Source organism: Mus pahari, chromosome 13, assembly GCF_900095145.1.
Source record: "Mus pahari chromosome 13, PAHARI_EIJ_v1.1, whole genome shotgun sequence".
Taxonomy (NCBI): domain Eukaryota; kingdom Metazoa; phylum Chordata; class Mammalia; order Rodentia; family Muridae; genus Mus; species Mus pahari.
The window spans coordinates 32,583,531-32,604,574 of record NC_034602.1 but is presented as its reverse complement, the minus strand read 5'-3'; the positions used below and the strand labels follow the sequence as shown (position 1 = coordinate 32,604,574).

General features: G+C 39.4%; 1 long non-coding RNA gene across 1 annotated transcript; it reads right to left on the bottom strand.

Moving 5' to 3' along the window:
• Window positions 1–13,467: 13,467 nt before the first annotated feature.
• On the bottom strand, window positions 13,468–19,638 carry LOC110330273. The gene is made up of 3 exons (XR_002380954.1): window positions 19,554–19,638; window positions 16,102–16,233; window positions 13,468–13,791 (listed from the first exon to the last, which is right to left on the bottom strand). It is a non-coding gene; the product is annotated as an uncharacterized LOC110330273 (long non-coding RNA).
• Between the last annotated feature and the right edge of the window lie 1,406 nt (window positions 19,639–21,044).

Here is a 21,044-nt window from a genome sequence, read left to right as displayed (position 1 = left end):
TAAAGTTAGAAACTTAACTTTAATTCTTTAAGCTTCGCATGCAAGAAATGAGAATATGTTTGGAAATGTTTAGCACTGCTGATACACGGAAACTATTATTCAATGAATGCTTGTCATTTTCAAGTTTTTCCAGATGACTACAATGTCTAAGAAAAAAAAGCTGGAGGGAATCGTTTCAGCTGTATTTAAAGTGTATTTATGACAAGAAGACAGTGTTCAAAATGTTTTGCTTCTTGAAAAAAAGCAATATGCAGAAATACAGATAATTATATAGACAGTATGGTGCAAATTCTGGGAAAGCATTTTGATTTAGTATTTAATACTAAGTTAAATAATGGAGGAGCCCATGTGCTTATTAACATTGTATGGCTACATATTACCTACCATGCATCAGACCTCAAACAGATGTATGCATTTTCATATATTTGTACATTAATGCAAGGATATTTATTAATTGCTATCATTGTTCGCTGGATAATGCAATTAAAAATATTTGTTTATACACAGCACAATGTTTCTAAAATCTAATACTTGTGGGAACATTGTAATTAAATTTTAAACTTTTTCATAGTATTTAAAGTAAGTGTAATAAGAATCATCCTATTGCTCATGGATACATAACACTTAAAACATACACAGGGGAGTGTGTTCATTAAGCATAGCAGTTAGCAGGAATTAATGTTCTAGGTGAGGGGAGTAACTTCAAAATGATTAAGGATACCTACAGAATCTTCCACACTTCTTCAGTCAGTCCTGGCAAGTTAGCCTACTGATGTCATTTGAGCCACGTCTGAGGTCCATGGTAACATGGGTATAAATCTGCCTACCTTGTGAGGGTGCCACCCAATACATCTTTAAGTCCTTTATTCCCTGGGCTTAAGCTTTCTGTGTCCCTGTTCTCTGGTATGTATAAATTTGAGTGCTATGGCGATGAGCTAAGAGGGGGAGTTCCCTGAGTTATATACACAAGAGTAAGATTCATTTTAATTTGCATTTTTACAGTCACTGGCTGTATGTAATTTTACAAATTCTTGATTAAAGAAATACTTGCCAGTAAAATCTAAGGGAAAATAACCTACAGATTCCTTTAAACTTCACATAAGAGACTATATATATATATATATATATATATATATATATACACTGAACATGTGTCCACTAACACAAATACTGTAGCTTTGGGAAATACAGATAATATTGTTTTATTAAGTATTATAATACACCATAAATTAACCATTTATTATTATTACATATTCCTTATATTCAAAACTTAATTATCTCGTGACATATATATATATATATATATATATATGTACATAGACACATACACACAATGTTTTGTACATACATATAAAAGCTAAAAGATAAAATGAAGACTTAGTCACAGTTTACAAAAATTACCTCTAAATAAATTTCACTTTTTTCTTGCTTTAAAAAAATTCTAAATTTCCTTCTATAAATCAAAAATTGGTGTAGTTTAAAAATTCAATAAATGCTATAAAAATCTGTATTCACACTTCACAGTTACAGATTTGCTCAAAGGAAACAGATGGTTGTTAGCCCTGTAACATTCTGTCTCCTAAAATTAGAGCCAGACACTCTGGTGTGATCCATTGCTCAACATGGATTCTAGATTTTAAAATGCCAATAGACAAAACTGCAAATCATGAACCTAATTTGTTGTAGAGGAGCTGGGACTGTCCAGCCCAGTCACTTATTTAATATGTATTGAAGGCAGACAGTGTCCATGCATAGAGAGCAATTTGTATAGGAGACACGTCTCCCCTCTCCTGGAGCTTTTGATTCAGTTGCAGATGAAACATGTATGTATAATATGCCAGCCTGTATCTAGAGAGGAAACTTCTACCAAAGCAGAGATCCCTCTGCGTTATTCACAGCTGATCTTCTAGGGATCGTCACTGATGTCACATAGCACAGGCAAAATAAATGCTACTGTAGTTGAAAGTGAAGTAATTTCCCAATGACATTCAAACTGATAGAAATCAGCACAGCAGAGATTAGCCTGTTGATAGGCATTAGTCTACATTTCAAAGTACATGGTCCCCAAACCCTTAAACCTTTCATTCTCTCCAAAGAAGCAGGATTCAATGTTAGGCACTCAATGACAGCTATAGACAAGGTACACAATTAGCTAAATGGACGAAAAGGTTATTTCTTTCAAGGGTGAGAGGTCACTGGAGACATGCTGCCGAATGTCACTGAAGACCTGGGTCAGAGAAGGATAGGAGTTAATTGGGTAAAATGGGGAGAAAGGACATTGTAAGCAAACAGAAGTCACATGTGCCTTGATGGATGGAGCAGCAAGCTCTGTTTCAGCAACCTGTCATTTAGACTGGTGGGAAAAGCAATTTGCAAGCCAGAGCACGGCAGTCCATGTCTTTTATTGCAGGAGGTGAGGAAGAGTCGGAAGTTTATAAGAAAGAAGTATTGCAATAAAGCTTTTGGAGAGAAGTGTGTAGGATAGATAACCTCTGGGCAACAAGGGTGGCTCAGAATGACCTAAAGGAAGTCTGGAATGGACAGCTCTGACTCAGAACAGGACATGTTGCCACAGGGTCTTGGGGAATAAAAAGGCTAATTTAACTTCTAATGTCATATGGTCATCCATACACACGAGTCAGTCATTTTCCCTGCCCAGCTTTGCCAAATTAAAGAACAGCTTGGAATGGATTAGTTCAACAGTTCTATCAAATGACTGGAGAAAATGCCTTAGTGGATACCCTGTTGAAGCAATGCTTCGACTATGCTTTGTGAAGTGTATTTTTGAATACTGGTGCATGCCTTATCCAGCCCCAAGGCATAATTATAACAGTAACATCAATAATAATTACATCTCATAACCTTTATGTCCACAACATTCACTGTAACACTTCAATACTCCATGACTAAGAAAGTTAGCTTGTGGTTATCTTTGGATTTGGGATGATATTATGCTTAGACAACAGAAGAAACTTTCATCATCTCCAAAGTTAAGTACAAGATGTGCTGCTGTGCATGGGGGATGCAAAGACTTTACACCCACATCTAGGGTTATGGCACCAGACTAAGGTGTAATAAAGGAGGAGGGAGAACAACCACTACTTCCGTGCTTAGAAAAGTCCGATCGTGACCAGATCTTGAGTGGCAAAGTTAAGAGTTCAAAGAATACAAGTGAAAATTTACAGAAGAACAGAACTTTTGCTTCAATCTATTTTGTCTGGAAAAAAAAGGTAATTTTTATGTTGCCCGGAGGAAACTCTCCTTATCTGACATCGGGCGAGCTACCCAGAATTGTCTCCATTCATGAATTCACTGTTGCTAAGATACCATGATCAATTATTTTTTACGGAATGGTAATAGTGAGTCCAAGTAGTGTTAATTCACCTAACACAAGTTTTAAATGAAAAGTAATTATTTTTCTTTGTTCTTGAAAATACCATTTCTCTCTGGACATGCATTTAAAAGCAAAATTTTAGGTTCTAGTTCATGGATGAAAAGAGAAAGCAAATTGAGTTCATTAAAGGTGGAATGACTCAAAGACTTACTGATTTTTCTCCAGTTAATATACTAGTAGGAAAAGCTGAAAATAAAATAATATTACTTGAATTTGGGGTAGACGAGGGATGGGCTGGGGGAACTCATGGTCTCATTATTTTTGTACTTTGTTTCTGTTGGCTAATGTTCAATGTTAATGTTTAAATCTGAGCATAATGGCAGTTATTATGTACAACTATTTGAAAACTTGAGGCAAAGCAATTGAAACCACAGGTCAATGTGGGCTAAAGGGCATGTTCAAGGTCCAGCCCCAGTAATTTAGTGAGACTCTTTCTAAAAAATAAATAAAAATAAAAACTAGAAGGATAGAAGACAGGCGATGTGAGTGTAGCTCTGCAGTAAATTTCTGCAGTAAATCTCCAGCCCCAATAAGCCTTTGCAAAAACACACAACTCAGTTATAATATTTATAAGCTGCATGCCTAGATTGGTCAGATCTGCCACTATTCCAGAGCCATGAGATCCCTTGCTAGTTGCAACCTCTCCACGTCATGTGGTTCTTCTCCATCTTCCTAACAGCTCCTTTTCCTCCCTCTTCCCTTCCTTTCCTCCATTCTCTAAAACCTCCAGCTCCACCTTTTCCTTCCACTGTGCAATCACAGGGTCTAGCCTTTATTGGACCATTTAAAATGGGGAGAAGGTTGACCTGCAAACACCAGAGTATGTGATCCACTCCTTGTTGGGGCAGCCCCTCTTGAGGAAGCAGAATTAACATCAGATTACAAACAACACCAGGGCAACCCACAACATTAGTGACACAGCCCAGAGTTAATTCCTAACACTGAAAACACACACATCAAGCATTTATAGGTGCAAACACATATCCATGTACATGCACACACACATGCCCACATATAAACACACATGGACATGTGTACAAACAAGCACACATTTATAAACACATACATGAGCATACACACAGGGATACATGCACATGCGCGCGCGTGCACACACACACACACACACACAAACATCTACCTTGTACAGTAGCCTTGCTTCTAATTGAATATGTTCTTAAACATTAATCATGTGTCTTCGAAAACTCTGGTTCCTTGTTGTCCCTCCTTAGTTCTTAAGCCAGGGCATCTTTTGGGAACTAAGTGTATTTCTCGTCTGACTCAAGTGTTCCCTTGTTTCTCAGGTTCTTTGGAATTGGAGGAATTCGATGAAAGGTCCTTGCTCTGCCTACTACTTCTAACCACTAGGGAACCTCAACACTTCACACTTCCATGTCTCACTGCTGTCCCCTTATCCCTGGTTCATTTCTGAGCATTGGTGTCCTTTTCATTCCGTGAACACTTTACATTCATGGTTCTAGAGTTCAGATGTTAGAACTAGCAAAGGTATCTACTACTGTGTGTTGGAGCTGTGGAAGGGACAGGAAACAGTCATTGCCATGTCAAGCCCTCAACCTTAATATGAAGAACTAGAAGCAATACTGAACTTTGTCAACTTAGAATGCATTAGGAATCACGTCCTCTCAATGTCTGGGTGTACTTATTTATGATTTGCTCAGATTCCTAGCCCATAGATTTGAGAAAGGAAGACCCAACTTAAGCGGTGGTTTGGGGCAATACACCATAACCATAGAATAGACTTTAAGAAAACATCTCCTTAAAATCAGAAAGCCATCACCTAGATTCACCAAGTCATAAAAATTTCCTAAATGGATGTAAGGCCACTTTCATCATAGGGCAGACTTGAAAGAGACACAGTTGGTTGTCTTCACAAATATGATAAGGAAATGGGACTAAGAGTGAGTTAATTAGCCCAAGCAAATGGAGCCTTAAAGAAATTAGAGGGGGGGAATACAGAAGTGTGTTGAAAGCTCCGAATAAGAGAAACTTTGGTGTATGTAGCAACAGAGTATTTGTGATACAAAAATAATTTCAGGACCTGATAAATACTCACGGTCCAGTAGAGACTTTAATATGAGGTAGCAGGAAAAGAGGCTATACAATCAATATCTGCATGAAGAGCTGCTATAGCATTGTGAAATGCAAATTTAATCAACTAGAGAGATGGCTGAATGGGTAAGGGCTTTTGCTACCAATCCCAATAAGCTAGGTTCCATCCTTGGGATCCATGTGGTCAAAAGAAGATCAAATTCTGTCAGCTTGCCCCATGACCACCACATACATGCTGTGGCTTGAGAGAATACACACACACACACACACACACACACAACACACAACACACACACACACATACACACACACACACATCCAGGCACACACACATACACATGAACACATACACACATAAATGTAATAATGCAAAACATCTCACATGTATGACAATTAAAGTTAAATTGATGGTTGTAATTATAATATTAATCTTAGAAAATATGATTATAAAATGAAATAAATCCCATAACATCTGCATATAGCCCACCTTTGTAAACATGAGCATGAAATAGCCTTTACCATAAAACTAAAGAAAGAATAAAATAACAGCAGCCATCTGGCTTGTGAGGGTGCAGTATCCTGCATGTATAAATTATTTGTTATAAGTAGAATAATCTCTTTATATGTGTATCCAAGATGTCAGTTGCTTTTACAAAATTAAATAGGTAGGAGGTAGCAGAGTTGTTGGAATTTTAGTACTAGTTGCAGGCTTGGAATACTCCTAGTTCATGCCAACCCATTCATAAATGAACACAAGGTCATCTAGGGAGAAAGTTATAGAGTTTTGATGACAGACAACGGTGATCAATTCAGGTTAAGTAAAGACTGAATGAATTGGCAATACCAACTGATATCTAGAAAAGCAGCAGCAGAGGAAATGCCAACACATATACATGGATGCTGGCAACTCCTCTACCAGGCTAGATATCACTCATCTGTTGTATCTATCGAAAGGAAACTGGAAAACTAGAATGAGGCCTGGGGATGTAGATCAATGGTGGAGTACCTGGGTAAGACCCTGAGTCTGATCCCCGGTACCACTAAATAAATAACAAATAGCATGCTTTCACCAAATCATGGAATATTACCAATGTGGTTATGCCTTTAAATCCTAGGAAGCCTTGTATTTATTCTAACACATACTATCAGGACTGTTTCACAGATAAGGAAACCATTGATGAAGAAGATGGATAATCAGGGTTCAAGTCACATAATCATGTTCCAGGAGCCACTCTCCTGAGTTCTCAATGTCCTGCCTCACTGAACAAAGTCTATGTAGCCTTGGTGCAGAAGTTTCATATGATGAGCCATCCAGAGAGCACACCTCACCTCCCTGAGACCTGCTGCTCACAACAGAAGGACACGTGCTATTTCCTATTCTCATCTTTCAAAATCATCACCATGATTGTTCATGATTTGTTTTTTCCATCTGCCTGGAAATACAGATGACCTTGGAAGACACACCCTGACTCCATCCTGTCTATATTGGCCTGGGTCCCTGTGGAGCAAAACCTTTCTCTCCATATCCCATCATAAAAGGAAAACACATGAAACAGCACTGGGCTTTGAAAATATATCTATTATTACAACATAATACACATAGGTATGGAACGTGAAAGACAGATTATATCTGAGATCCCCCAGTGGAGGCAACACACCAACCTAAAAGAAGAGAGCCATCAAACCCAAATTGAGAAGGTCTCAAGCTGGCTGCATTTTCAGAGGAACCTCCATTGAACCAGCCAAGACTTTTAAGGAGGCAAATACTCAGGACTTCCCAGGCCAATCAGTGTGCATACACTAGAAAGGCCAAGGGCAGAAGCACAGTGGCACTATGTGTGTTTCCCCTGCTGCTTACTCCGGACTGCATTAAATCCAGTGGTGATGCAGGTTGCTGATACTCAGTCTTCAACTTTTCTCAAGGAGTTTTCAAAGAAAAACAATCATGGACTTAGCCTTGAATGGAGTAGCTCAAATCCATGTAAGTACTCTCACCTTCATTTCCTATTTCTTATGAGTTGTTATTTTAATGTGAAGTGACCTCTTAAAAGGTTCATTTGTGGGGCTAGCAAGGCGACTGAAAGGATAAATACACTTGCTGCTAAGCCTGATGACCTGAGTTTGCCCCCACCCCCAATCTACATAGAAGAAGGAGAAAATTTGTCTTTGGAGTTACCCTTTAGTCTCCACGGGGATGCTATGGTAGGTACATACACAAACACAGACGAACTTATTGTAAAAACATCTTTAAAAAAAACATATGTGTGAAAGGCTTGGTCCCAAGATGGTGGCACAACTACATTGATTGGACTATGAGAGCTCTGATGGATGCCTTAGCTGAATGGACCACTAGAAATCAGTCAAATGTATGGAAGATAGGGCAGGGTGAGGAAGAGGATCACAGAGTGGCAGGGATACCTGTGGAGGTATGTCTTGTGTCTCTTTCCTCTCCTTTTTCCTACTTTTCCTCCTCCTCTTCCCTCTCCTCCTACTTTTCCTCCTCCTCCTCCTCCTCCTCCTCCTCCTCCTCCTGCTTTTCCATCTCCTGATTGCCATCATCATTATCCTTCTCTTTCCCCCTTTCTCTTCTCTCTTTCCCATGACATTCTGTCCTCCATTCTCTCCAGTCCTCCACCAGGATTTTCCACTACAAGGTTTCTTCTCTGCCAGAGGTTTATAAACAATGGGGTCAGTGGATCATAGACTGAGGCCTCCGAACCCCCAAGCCAAAATCAGTATTTTCTCCTTCGAGCTGTTTTTCTTTGGTACTTGTCACAGTGTCAGAGGACTAAAAGCACAGTAGCTGATGTGCCGATGATCCAGGTATCTAATTTGAGTATCAAAATGCCCAGTGTCAGAGTGATGGGGACTGTTTCTACTGTAACACTAATTTGTCTGTTTACACTTGATTTGATCCATTTGCATTCAGTGTTGCTGTATGCAGAACACATTCATGTGTGCCGTTCTGTGTAAGGATTGCAATGTTTCTAAGATGGGAACTATAATTATTTACAAGGTTGGCTCAGATGGAAAGATCCCTCCCTGCCTGAATCTTCCTGTGAAGATTTGAGAGTAGAATTGAATTTAGCATCACACCCTGGGCTCCCAGAGCTCTGTCCACACCACCACAGCTGCCACCCATCATCTACCCTATGTCTGTCTCCTGAAATCTTCCTCACTCTTATTTCCCCTCCCCAAGTAGCTGTTTTCCTTCTGAGTCTTGCTCCTTGAGATTGAAATTCCAAGTTGCAATGCTCACCTCATTCTGCTTCCATGGACCTGAGAAGGAAGGAGGGAGGGAGAAAACAGAAAATAGCTCAGCAGATGTTTCCGGATAAATGTTTTTTTTTTTTTTTTTAAGTGCAAGTTGCTAATGTGGAAGTTTATTTTTGGGCCTGCCAGTGCTAGCAGATGTTGGAGAAGACGAATACCTGCTTAGACAATTATAGAAATTTATAGCAGGTTGACATAAAGAACGAATCTTTTCTCCACAAGAGAATATAATCAGATTTCTTATATAGATTTACCATGCTTATTCTGGGTTAGTTCTTGAAGACCGATTTGGGTCCTATATTTATTCTTGAACTTTTGTACTTAGAAAAACGAGGCCATGCAAGAGGGTGAGTCAAAATAGCCCAGGCCTTCAGATACAGGCTGGAGAATATAATTAGGTAACAGGATGCTCAGAAACCCTGACACTCAAGAAAGAAGCTCCTATTAATTGCTGCTGTGTTGTTTTTGGGGGCATAAATATTTACACTTCATTTCTCATTAAAATTCTGCTTCTTAAAATATTAAGCCCAAATGCTCCCATTGCTGGATAATTAATGACAAACTAGTAGCTCCAACTTTCAGAGGAGTGAAGGTGTGCAGTTTTCACTCTGGGCAGTCACACCTTGGGACCAGAGCAATCCTATCAGTTCTGTTGGGTAAACATTCACTGACCATCAACAGGTGGTGAGCTCTGGAGTGTTTGGAATTTGGAAGAAGTAGGAAACAGCTCCAGTTCTTCAACAACTTCAGTCTTAGAACTCTCCAGCAACAAAGCCAAGAGGTCTCACAAATCTTGTGGAAAAGTTTCCTTCTAGGTAGGAAGAAATTGCTGGAATAAATGGGGTGACTGCCTGGCTCTACAGGAGAAATGTGCACCTAGAACACTGTCCTGTGATAACAGAAATAGCACAGCAAGAAGGACGTGGTTTAAGATTATTCAAGGTCAATGGGTATCATGGACAGTAAAAAAAAAAAAAAAAAAAAGTGTATTTTGCAGACTTGATGGACACAGAGGTGTTCTTTCTAGCCCCCATCCCTCTACATAGCTGCTGATTGTTATTCACTGGGCTTGCATAATTTTCTTGTGCCTTCAAGTCAGTTCCTAAGAAGCATTAGAGCTCAAAAAAACTCAGAGTGACCAGCTTGACATTTTCCTGCTGGTGGGACAACATCTGTTCAAGAACTCTGTCACTAGCCAGCCCACGTATTCCCTCCCAACATCAGCAACCATACAAATAATCCACCCAGTACCTTAAAACCACATATTTACACCCCCTTCCCTCTGGACCTTCACTCCTACTTTTGTTTCGAAGTGAAACTACTAAACTATTCTTGAGGAACATGCTCTGGCAAACCCATATATAGAAAGAATTTTATGTCCCATTCTTTACCTCCTGCAAAACCAGGTATGTAGTCTACCACTGCAATTAATTTATAGCATTGACTGGCTCTATACATTTGCATATGCATCTACCTGACTAGCTGTGGCATTGAAATGGCATAATCCCACCATACATATCCTTGGAGCTTCTTCCCCAACACAGAGCTCGGATACAGTTGGGTACCACCGCATACTATCTGTCCTGCATTTATCGCAGCAGCAATAGGTTTCAATCTGCTTTGCACATCCCACTCAGAACAGAAATGCTTGGCTTGACTATGAGGCTGCATCCAGACTCCCATACTCAGGTCTTGACATCACTTGAGTCATATTCTACTCCTCACCAAGAGCTTTCATTCAGTCACAATTCAAATGAGCTTTTATTTAGTCACAATGTTGTATGTAATGTCTTGAGATTTTATCCTGGTATTTTATGACTTAAAAAAAATGAGAGAACACTCAGGCTGGATGGATGGCTCAGTAGTTAAGCTTTACTTAACCACTTTTACTGCTCCTCCAGAGGATTCAAGTTCAGATGCTAGCTAGCACCTTGTTGGGTAGCTCACAATCAAGTGGAATACCAGTTTCAGAGAACCCCACACTCTTTTTCTATATCCCATGGATAACTACACTTAACTGCACATATCTCAATACAAATGTACAAGCACATAATCAAATACTTCTGCAGAAGATTCTAGGTAGCTGGAATCAGGTTCCAAGCCCACACTTAGAATAGCTACTGAGTTTAGAAGGCAGGTGAATAGGAGTGGGGGAAGACAATCTCTCATCCCAGTGGCTGTAGGGATGCCCAAGGTAGGGCTGGGGAAGAACATTATTGAGTTTGATCAAAAGGAGGCACACAAGGCATCCTTAACAGACAAAATGACAACTGTTCATTCCAGTTACCTTTGCATCATGTGTGACGCACAATGAGTACTTAACAGATGTTCACTGCTTGAACAGATTTGCAGAGCAACATCAGTTATATGAGTGCTGGCAGAGGAGCCCAACCCTGTGTGTTTACTGACTGAATGGTCACTTCTTTTCTTCAAGACCCTGACAGATAATCAAGCTTATGTGCAGTCTTCAGTTTCCAGGTTGAAGTTTTCTCCTTATGCTAAGAGCTTCTCCATTGCAGCAATCCAGGGGGGTGCTTTTGACGGCTGCCCACAGTTACAGACAGGAATCTGCTTCCTGCAAAGTGTTGTTTGCTGTGATAAAATCACCTCCACTGAGTGTTCCTATCTTTAAGTCTTTGTTAGAAAATCGTGCAGAGCAATTTCAGTGCAGACACGATCCTGGGCTGAAAGTGGCTGGCAGCACTGAGAGGGAGGACAGAGGCAATTTTGGGGACATGTGGAATACACTGTTTTCATCAACAAGTCACCATGAATGCACTACTTTACCGATATAAAAATTCTGGATTAGTTCTCTACACATGTAGGGTATTTGAAAGACTGATGTTTTCTAGATCCCAGAACTAAGGACACATCGTTATTGCTTATTCATTCTGAGTCTGCTGACCTTTCTGGAAACATGCATGTTTTTTGGCCTTTGTAATTTGCAAAATTGCACAATCCCTAATGAAACTTTCAAGTCAGCTTTGCTCTTTGTGATTTTCCACGTGTGTCTGCTGTATTTGGACATGTTGGACATGTTCTACCTGACAGCAGTTGATGCTCGAAGAAGCTTGGTCCTCAGTGTGAGATTACAGAGAGATAGACGATCTTTACAGGGTGTGGCTAGTGGAAAGCCATCATACTCACAGCAGCCCTACTTCTATTGGGCATTCATGCCCTCTAGCAGGGATGAGTCAGATAGTTCCCATGGGGCTAGTTTCCATAGCTGAGAGTTAACATGGATTCATGGGCCTGTCTCTAGTTGTTTATCCTTTCTTGTGTATCACCTCAAGGTGTGTCCCCTTAGATGCCATGCTAAGATGAAGCCAGAAAGTCATTATCAGACACTGGTGCCATACTCCTTTGATTTTCCAGAATTAAGAGCCAATAAAACTCTTTATATCTTATCCAGTCTTGGGTGATCTATGATAGTAACAAAATTAGATGGCTCTTTTCAAAAGAACTGATCCTGTAACATTTTCCAAGAACATTATCATTGTGTTTCTATTTTTGAAAGGTTTTTTTTTTTTTTTTTTTTTTTTTTTTTTTTTTTTTTTTTAAAAGTTTTTTTTTTTTTTTTTTTTTTTTGTACTTAGTTTCTTATAAATGGAATGTGTTTCCCTTCCACTTGAACCTGCTCATGTTCTATCCATCCCAGAAGGCCCAAAAATGGATGACTTGCTTAGAGAAACTTTCCCACTTTTCATTTCGTCTCTTTTGGTCAGAGCGCTTCTTTCCTTTTCTCCACTGAGCTCTCACAACTCTTTGACATACTTCGGGTGCTCATCACGGTGCTCCATTTTGTATTTTAGCTAAATGTGGTGGTTAATCTCATCCCACCTTCTAGAATACAGCACCAGGACAGGCTGCTCTGTGCTGTGGAACTTGAATGGGATTTGCATCAAGTCAGCCAAAATCAGATCCAAGCACTATTTCACAAGACTCTGGGGAATCAGGGCTCTCTGATATTTTCAGTTCAGATATCTGTTAGTGGAAAGTCACAATGGGATCACCTAAGCAAAGTGGTGGCAATGTGCTCTGAACTTGGGACAGTTCGAATTCATGATATTCTGCAAACGTCCCTAAGAGATTCTGAAGCCTTTCCTTACTACAAACACAACCCCATTTTTACATGGGCTTCTAAGGCTGACATAAACTGCTGCTTTTCTTTGACCCCATTTTTGTCTGTTGTTAATGGCTTTATGAAGGCATTATTGATTCTTATAAAGCTAGGTATATTGAAATTTAAATCCACATTCCAGCAAGCATTGAACCTACGACCCCATTATCCTGGCAAGGATGATGAAGGTGCATCCCACTCATGGTTCTTTAGGCTTTTCTGAAATTACTTCCTGCTATACACCCCCTAAAATATACATGCTCGGATCTCAAGGTAGGCTCTATACTGCCTTCTGTTGTGGTCTATCAGTTTGTATTTCCTAGAATTTTACAAATAGAAACACACAGTATGTCCTTCTATCCTATCTCCTTTCACCCATATATGTACTTTCAAATGATTTACACTATATATGGTTCCTAGCATGTCAACAATTGATCAATTTTATTACAAAGTATTATTCCAGTGTATGGATATACCACATTTTGTTGAATGTTTTATCTTTTGAATTTAGTAATTAAAAATAACACTTCTAGGTATGTACCAGGCTCTGTGAAGACATTATGTGTCCTTTGGATAATACCTATAAATGATATAAATTAGTCATATAATAAAAAGCTTAATATTTTACAGAATTTAGCAAATTATATCCAAGATAGTTACATGACTTTTTCTCTTGCGGAGTATATCTGAGGTCCCAGGTTCTCCATATGTTTGTCAACACTTAGAATCGTCATCGGGTTGGAATATGTTGGCAGATACCTCTGATATTCCATGGTGATTTAATCTGTCTGTACCAGGAGCAAATGTTGTCTAACATCTTTCCATCCACTTAGCTGTCATCCAAATGTCTTCTTAAAACAATTTATCTGTTCAAATCTTTGCATCATGCTTTAAATTACTTTCTAATCTTCTTATTCTTGAGATTTATGGGTTCCCCCTGTATTTAAGATGAAAGACATGTGTCAGATATACATTTTTATCCTAGTTAACAGCTGGTATTGTTAACAATCAAGAACAGATTTTCCATTTAATGAAAATTTTTACAGAAGATAAAGATAAGATAAAGTTTTGGCTTAACTTTTGGAATTATTTGGTTTTATATTTTATATATTAGATATTTATAATTGTGACAAATTTTGTGTGTATGTTATGAGAAATTAGTTAAAGATTATTTTTGTATATGCATATCCAATTTTTTACATTTGTTAAAGGTTTTCCTTCCTCAAGACCTGCTTTTGTAACCTTGTAAAACACACATATGTGCATGTTTATCTCAAAGTTCTCTTCTGCTCTAATGGTCTCCTTGCCAGCCTTTGCCTACTTTCCATGGGGCTTTTGTTATCCTAGCTTCATAACAGGAACTAAATGAGCTATGAATATTTAGTATTTGTCTTCCAACTTTGTGACTTTTCAAAGCTGTTTTGTTTTTGTAGATTATTTATACTTCCACGTCGTTTTTTTTTTTTCCAGCTTGTATCAGCTTGTCAATTTGCATGAAATAAAACATTTAGTTTGGATCCTGACAGGAATTTCATGGAATTCATTGAACAACCTTTGAAGCATCCTGTTCTTAAAAGTATGGAGAAGGGGACTGGTGAAATGGCTTAGCAGTTAAAAAAAACATTTGCTGCTCTTGCAGAGGACCTGGGTTTGGTTGACAGCACTCACATGTGGCTCACAACCATCTGTAACTCCAGTTATAGATAATCACATGCCTCTTCTGCCTCTTCGTATCTCCAAGGGGATCCGGACAGTAAACATACATTCGGGCAGGCAAAAAACCCATATTCAGAAAATAAATGCTCTTAATGGTTGATAGCATGGATATTTACAACCAGATAAAGCAATCCTCCCTAATTTATTTAGGCTTGTTTGAATTTCCTTCGGAATGTCTCAGAATGCTTCATGCAATGTCATTTAAACCTCCTGTCAGATCGTTATCGTTAAGGTCCCTGAGTGTCTCTCCTTTCTTCCCTCCTTTCAAGAATTTCACTTTGTCAATGTTTACAGCTTTTCATTGACTGGAACTCTTAGTTGGGTCCTGAAAACTCCTGAAACACCCACCTGGGACAATCCTAGGGGTTCTTTCTTTGTTTCAAGGAAACAGAGAAAACAATGGATCCTCTCTCTCTCTCTCTCTCTCTCTCTCTCTCTCTCTCTCTCTCTCTCTCTCTCTCTCTCTCCTTGTTCTATAAAGTCCTACAAAGTGCTGCTTCCTAAATTTTCTTTCTGGTTGGCTTTGGTAGGAAGTCACCTCTTGACACAGGTATTCACATGTGCTCACAGGCACTCAATTGTGCTCACATGCGCGCACATGTACTCACGTGCGCTCACCTGTGCTCACATGCACTCACATGTGCTCACATGCATTCACATGCACTTACATGTGCTCACATGTGCTCATATGTGCCCACATGCACTCACATGTACTCACATGTGCTCACATGTGATCACATGTACTCACATGCGCTTACATGTGCTCACATGCACTTATATGTGCTCACATGCACTCACATGCATTCACATACTCACATGTACTCACAGGCACTCACATGCAGTCACATGCACTCACATGTGCTCACATATACTCACATGTGCTTACATGTACTCATTCCCACTGGGTTGCCCTTTTCTGTCTCTGCACATAGAATTTATTCATATTTCTAATGCCTTTAAATCTATTTTTGTTTCTCTCTTCTGCATGAAATCCTTCTGTAAGTAACCTATAAGCCAGGTCTTATTTTTGACAACTTGTACCATGACTGACTCCTAGAGAAGAATGTTTCCAACCACATCAGGGATGTCACCTATCACTAAATGATCTCTATCCTAGCACCACGCTTCATCAGAATACTGAACTCTGCCGACTCAGATACTTCCTAACACACTGCAGACCCTCTTACTGGTCAGTGAGACAAACTCAGGGAAGGGATAACTAACCTCTCCTCCTCTCTACTGAATCCCAATCCTAGAACAGTTGCCTGGTACCCAGGAATCTTACTAACCTTTGTTCAGTAGACAGGTGATGATAGTTGTAATAATTCTTTAAAAGGAAGGGTGTGTGTGTGAGTGTGTGTGTGTGTGTGTGTGTGTGTGTGTGTGTGTATGTGTGTACAAGTGGAGTGGTTTAGAAAAAGGCAAACTCTTTTCACTGCCCCCTTCAACTTCTTCTAGAAATCCCAACACAACTCGCTCCAAACTTCCTGTAGTGCTTTTATACATTCTAACTAGTTAATATTTAACTCACTGAGTCCAATAGTACGGACTTTATGCACATGGACTTGGGGGTTTTCCACTTGGGCACGGGGAATTCACCAGTGGCCACGTTCTTTCCAGCAGGTGTTCTTTATATCATTCCAGCCACCTATAGTAACCATTCCTAAACTGATAGATAGTAAGGAGGATGGAAATTAAAGAGGTTGGCTTAACCTGATCAGAATATATTTTTACTCAAACTGTTCTTCCCTCAACTGAAGGTTCCACAAAATGTTCTTTTCTACCCCTCCCCAATCACATAGAAGCTGTCAGCAGTCAAGTTGTGCCCCAGTGGAACACAGGAATGATACCACTCAGCAGGCTCCAGCAGGTTCTTGAGATAGGCTGAGAGCATGTGTTCCAAAGCTGTAAGAAATACATTTCAGTCATCCTAGGTAATCTCTGTGTGGCTCCACCCATTTGGTAGAATGTAAAACAAATCTTCTGAAATCATCTGAGTTAAGCTTAGGATTTAATTTATATGTTTCTTCTTTTCCTGAGTGTAGCATCTCTTATTTGCAGCCCTCCCTTCTGGTATCTTGCCCACCACACTGGTGTATGTTGTCAGTTGAAATACTGTGTCTACAAACTTCCAGAAAGCTGGCAATAGAATTTCAGAAGTGCAAACATATTTCATTTTTCTGTTTAAAAATGGAAATTTGATCATAGTACAGTTCTTGTGATGATGTATCAATTCAGAAGTATTTTCAGTTGACTCTGTTCAAAATGAATTCACACATTTCACTAAATATTTTGATCAAAACGACTGTGGTATGTTTAATTTACCTTTTGTACAACTTGAATTCACACGTAGAATTAAATTATTTCCTCCAGGAATGAGTCCTAAAGATAACCCAAATGAAGTTCGTGTGGATGATATAGAAGCAGAGTCTGAAAAATATTATTCAAAGTCAAAGGCATGGGAGGGTACTGAAGCTGACCCATTCAGTGCACAGGAGATGATTCTGTTCATGAGCTCCTGCCCTCGTATTCAGCTTGAAACTCACTGTTATGGCAGTATTTCCCCCATGGAGACTGGCGAGCTACTACAATGAAATGCCTGCTTAGTTTTTGAAGCCTTTCTTGTTAAACAGTTGCTAGCATGCCAAGTAATTAAAAACATGAAGAGCAAGACTTGGAAATTTTTCACTGAATGCTTTAAGCATTTTGGAACTATATGCAAATAGAAATCAGTAGTATTAATGCTTCATTTTATTATCTTTATTATCATGTCCTGATTTGGGTCTAGTTATGGAAGCACATACATTTATCCAACCTTTTACTGTTCACCTCTCCATTCTTCTCCCTAACTAGGTGGATCTATATATGCCTAAATAAAATTGGACCGTGTAGTGTTTTAGAAAGGGTTTTGGTGGTGAAGCTAAAAATGTTTCCAGCATGCAGAGTCGTAAAGTTGGATACACACTAAAAGAGAAACAATAGGTGATGGGGAATGAGCCTTGGAGAATGACAAGAACGCAAGGGAGCAGCAGCAGGAGCATTCTAAGGTCATAGCCATAAGGTCAGGCTGGCTATGAATGGTCAAGGGTGTTGCTGTTCCCTGAGATCTGCACAATCCTTGCCTCTTTAAATGTGAAGCTCTGATATCACTAGCCGACTGGCTCCCATGAACTTCCTCTTGCCACTATCACACCATAGGACTGGCTTCAGAGAAACAGCCCAGCTGAATAGTGACAAATGAGTAAGTTAATAAAAAATGGACTGGGAAAGAAGAGCAAAATTCAGAGACAAGAAGTTCTAGAAAGCCATGAAGATAGGCACACTAAAAAGGAGAGGCATAGCGCATCAATTTTGCTATCTCATGCAGATACTCACCAGAAAACACCCATCCCAGAAGGAGTACTGAATGATATCCTGCTGTCCTGGTTTAATTTCTGTTGCTATGATAAAATACCTTTAAAACAAACAAACAACGACTGAGGGGAGTTTATTTAGTTTTTGATTATAGGTCACTGTTCAACATTTTGAAGAGGGCAAGGCAGGACCTTGAAACAGCTAAGTCAGATCATATCCACAGTCAAGAGTAAAGAACAGAAACAAGCATTTGTATTGCTCTCTTGCTCCATTTCTCCACCCTTACACAGTTTAGGATCCCTCTTCCTCCTCCCCAGGCAAGGGAATTATAGCACCTGTACTAGCCAGGGTCTTCCCAAATCATTTAACTTAAGGTAATTCCCCATAAACATGTCCACAGGCCAGCCTGATCTAGAAACTAAATACCTTATAGTCTTTTCCAAAATTATTCTAGGTTTTATCAAGTTTACAAAGGTAGCCATCATAGCTTATGACTCCCACGGGGAACCTCAACCAGCCTTGGTGCCATTGGTGGCCCAGGTCATGGGGCAGTAAGCACAGAATCTGTGAAGTCATGATAGCAGATATACCTCCATAATCAATACAGATGTCTTCATAAAACTGATTCATCTACAAAAGTATTTGTCAACAAAGAGAGTGATAATTATATGTATACAGAAAGAATCCACTCTCCATCATCATCTAAAGTCATGGCACCCTATTGGATGTGAGAGAGATCTATAAGCACTAAGGAAAACACCCCTGGAGGGAGATGTTTCCCATACTGGGTTATACTCCTCCAGGTGTGGTAGATGCTTGGAATTAGAACTCAAGCATGGTACCTCTTCCCACACCAGTAAAACCCACAGGTCTGGGAAGGTAAAAGTGAGGCTGGGAATGCCTTCCTTTACCTTGACTCTCAGTGTCCTGCTTTCTGCCATGGCCAGGAATCACAAGTAGAATGCCACTAGGTCTACAGCTATGACCACCACCTATGCATATTGGACTCTTCACTCACCTGGACAAGAAGTCAAAGAGCTGCACCACTTGTTAAGGTAACCAACACAGATATTAATTCACAAGCCTTCTTCTGAATAGTAATAGGAATGTGTACTTTAAGGAGTCATGCTTTGGTGCGCCCATACCTGGTGATAATGGCTAACATTCATCCACTGAAATTTAGCCCAGTGTTTTAGTAACCTTTCTTGTTGCTGAAACCAAACACATGACAAGAAGAAACTCAAGAAAAGAATCTTACATTTTGGTTTAGAGGTCACAGTCCATCATAGTAAGAAAGGGGCAGTTGTAGGAGCAGAAGGCAGCTGGTCAGTTGCAATCAACATCAGAGAGTGGACAGGAAATGAAGCTGTGCTAAAAGTCTCCATGTTCTGACCCCAGTGAACAACTTCCTCCAGTGACAGTTCACTTCCTCAGGGTTCTACAGCCTTTCAAAATGGGTGGAGTCCATATGCTCAGATACAAAAACCTCAAAAAGGCATTTCATGTTCAAAGCACGACACCCACAAGGAGATATGATAGATGACCCAGTTCCTTGTTCTCTGTAATAAGAGTATCTTACAGCCATGGTCTCTTCCCCAGAACACCATGGAGTATACCATAGATGCTAACCTTTGAATATGAAATATTACAAGTTATATAAGGCAGTAAGCTCATTGCCCTAAGCACAGAACTGATGCCAGCTAGTTTCAGTGTTGTTGATATTGTCATGGTTACAGTCATTATTTCTTCATGAGAACAGGTGACTCCAGACTTCTTAGGATGCTGAAAAGGTGCTATCCACAGCTGGTTTGCTAGAGTTTATCTCGCTTGCCAAAGACACTTTTGGAAGAACTAAAAAGTGCCATCTCTCATATCCAAAACACCCAATCCTCAAGATTATTTCTAAAATTAGTTGATAACTGTTTGTTTTCTAGTGTTTTATTATCTATTGTCATAATCACTAGCAAGAATGTGATTAGCACTACCATTACATCTGTAGAACCTCAGCTCTAGAGCAAAGACAAGCAGAGTTTTAGCATTTTTGTTGTTGTTGTTTCAAATACTATGACTCAATTAAGAATGAAAGCTTTGTTCTCATTAGCTTTAGTTGATAAATAGCTAATTGTCACTGAATATGGCAAACACATCCAAAACAGTAAATTGAGGGTGTGATAATGGCCATTTCTATATTGCTTTTTACAAAAATCACCAATACAAAGGGCTCAGAAGGATTGTCTCTATGTATCACTGAGAGGCATCCATAGGATAATACAAAATTCAAGGGACCATGTGCTATACAGGATGCTGGTTCCTTAATGCCTAGAACAGCCTTTTGCTTACAATCATGTTAATGCACAGGTAGGGTATTATGGCACAGAGGTTCTGAATAACCTGTACCAGATCATGTATTTTGTATATGTTAGAAGAATTATTTACCCAAAAATCAAATCAACAGATTATATTGACTGTGTGTTTGATTTTTATTAAAGGGGCTTTCTACAAAGGCTCAGAAAGAGAAAAGCACCTGTACTTCAAATTCTATTCAAAAGCAAAAGTGCTGAAGGTGACACTCAGACCCTGTGGCACGTCAGATCTGTGTCAGCTCTAGTCCCAGCTAGCTGCGGTTCTCACTGTGACATTCTGAATAGCCTATCTTGGTCCCAAAGCCATCAGCAAACTTGAAATAGCTGAAGCATGTAACAGGAGCTTAAAAACAAAACAGGAAGAAACACTTCAGAGACAGATGTCGTCCCTGTGATGGGACAACTTGCAAAAGTCTGGATTCCAAAGGGGACTTCCACCAGGGCCTCAGTTCAGGAGCAAATCAAAGGCTCAGGTCACATTCCTTCTGCTTTGCTTTTTCTTCTGGGGTGACTCATCCTGTAATGTGAGTCAAATAACTCACACGGAGTTTATTTTTGCTGTTTATTTTTGGTTATGGTAGATCTTTTTGACTCAATTGCACACAGGAATGAAAGGCCAATTTTAAGCTGCATTTTGAAAAAAGCATGCAATTGTAGGATAAAAATATCGATTTTTTTTTGAAGCCAAAATTCGTGTGCAATTCTGACTTTGATACTTTCAGTTTGACCTTCATCAAATCACCTAACATTTTTGAAT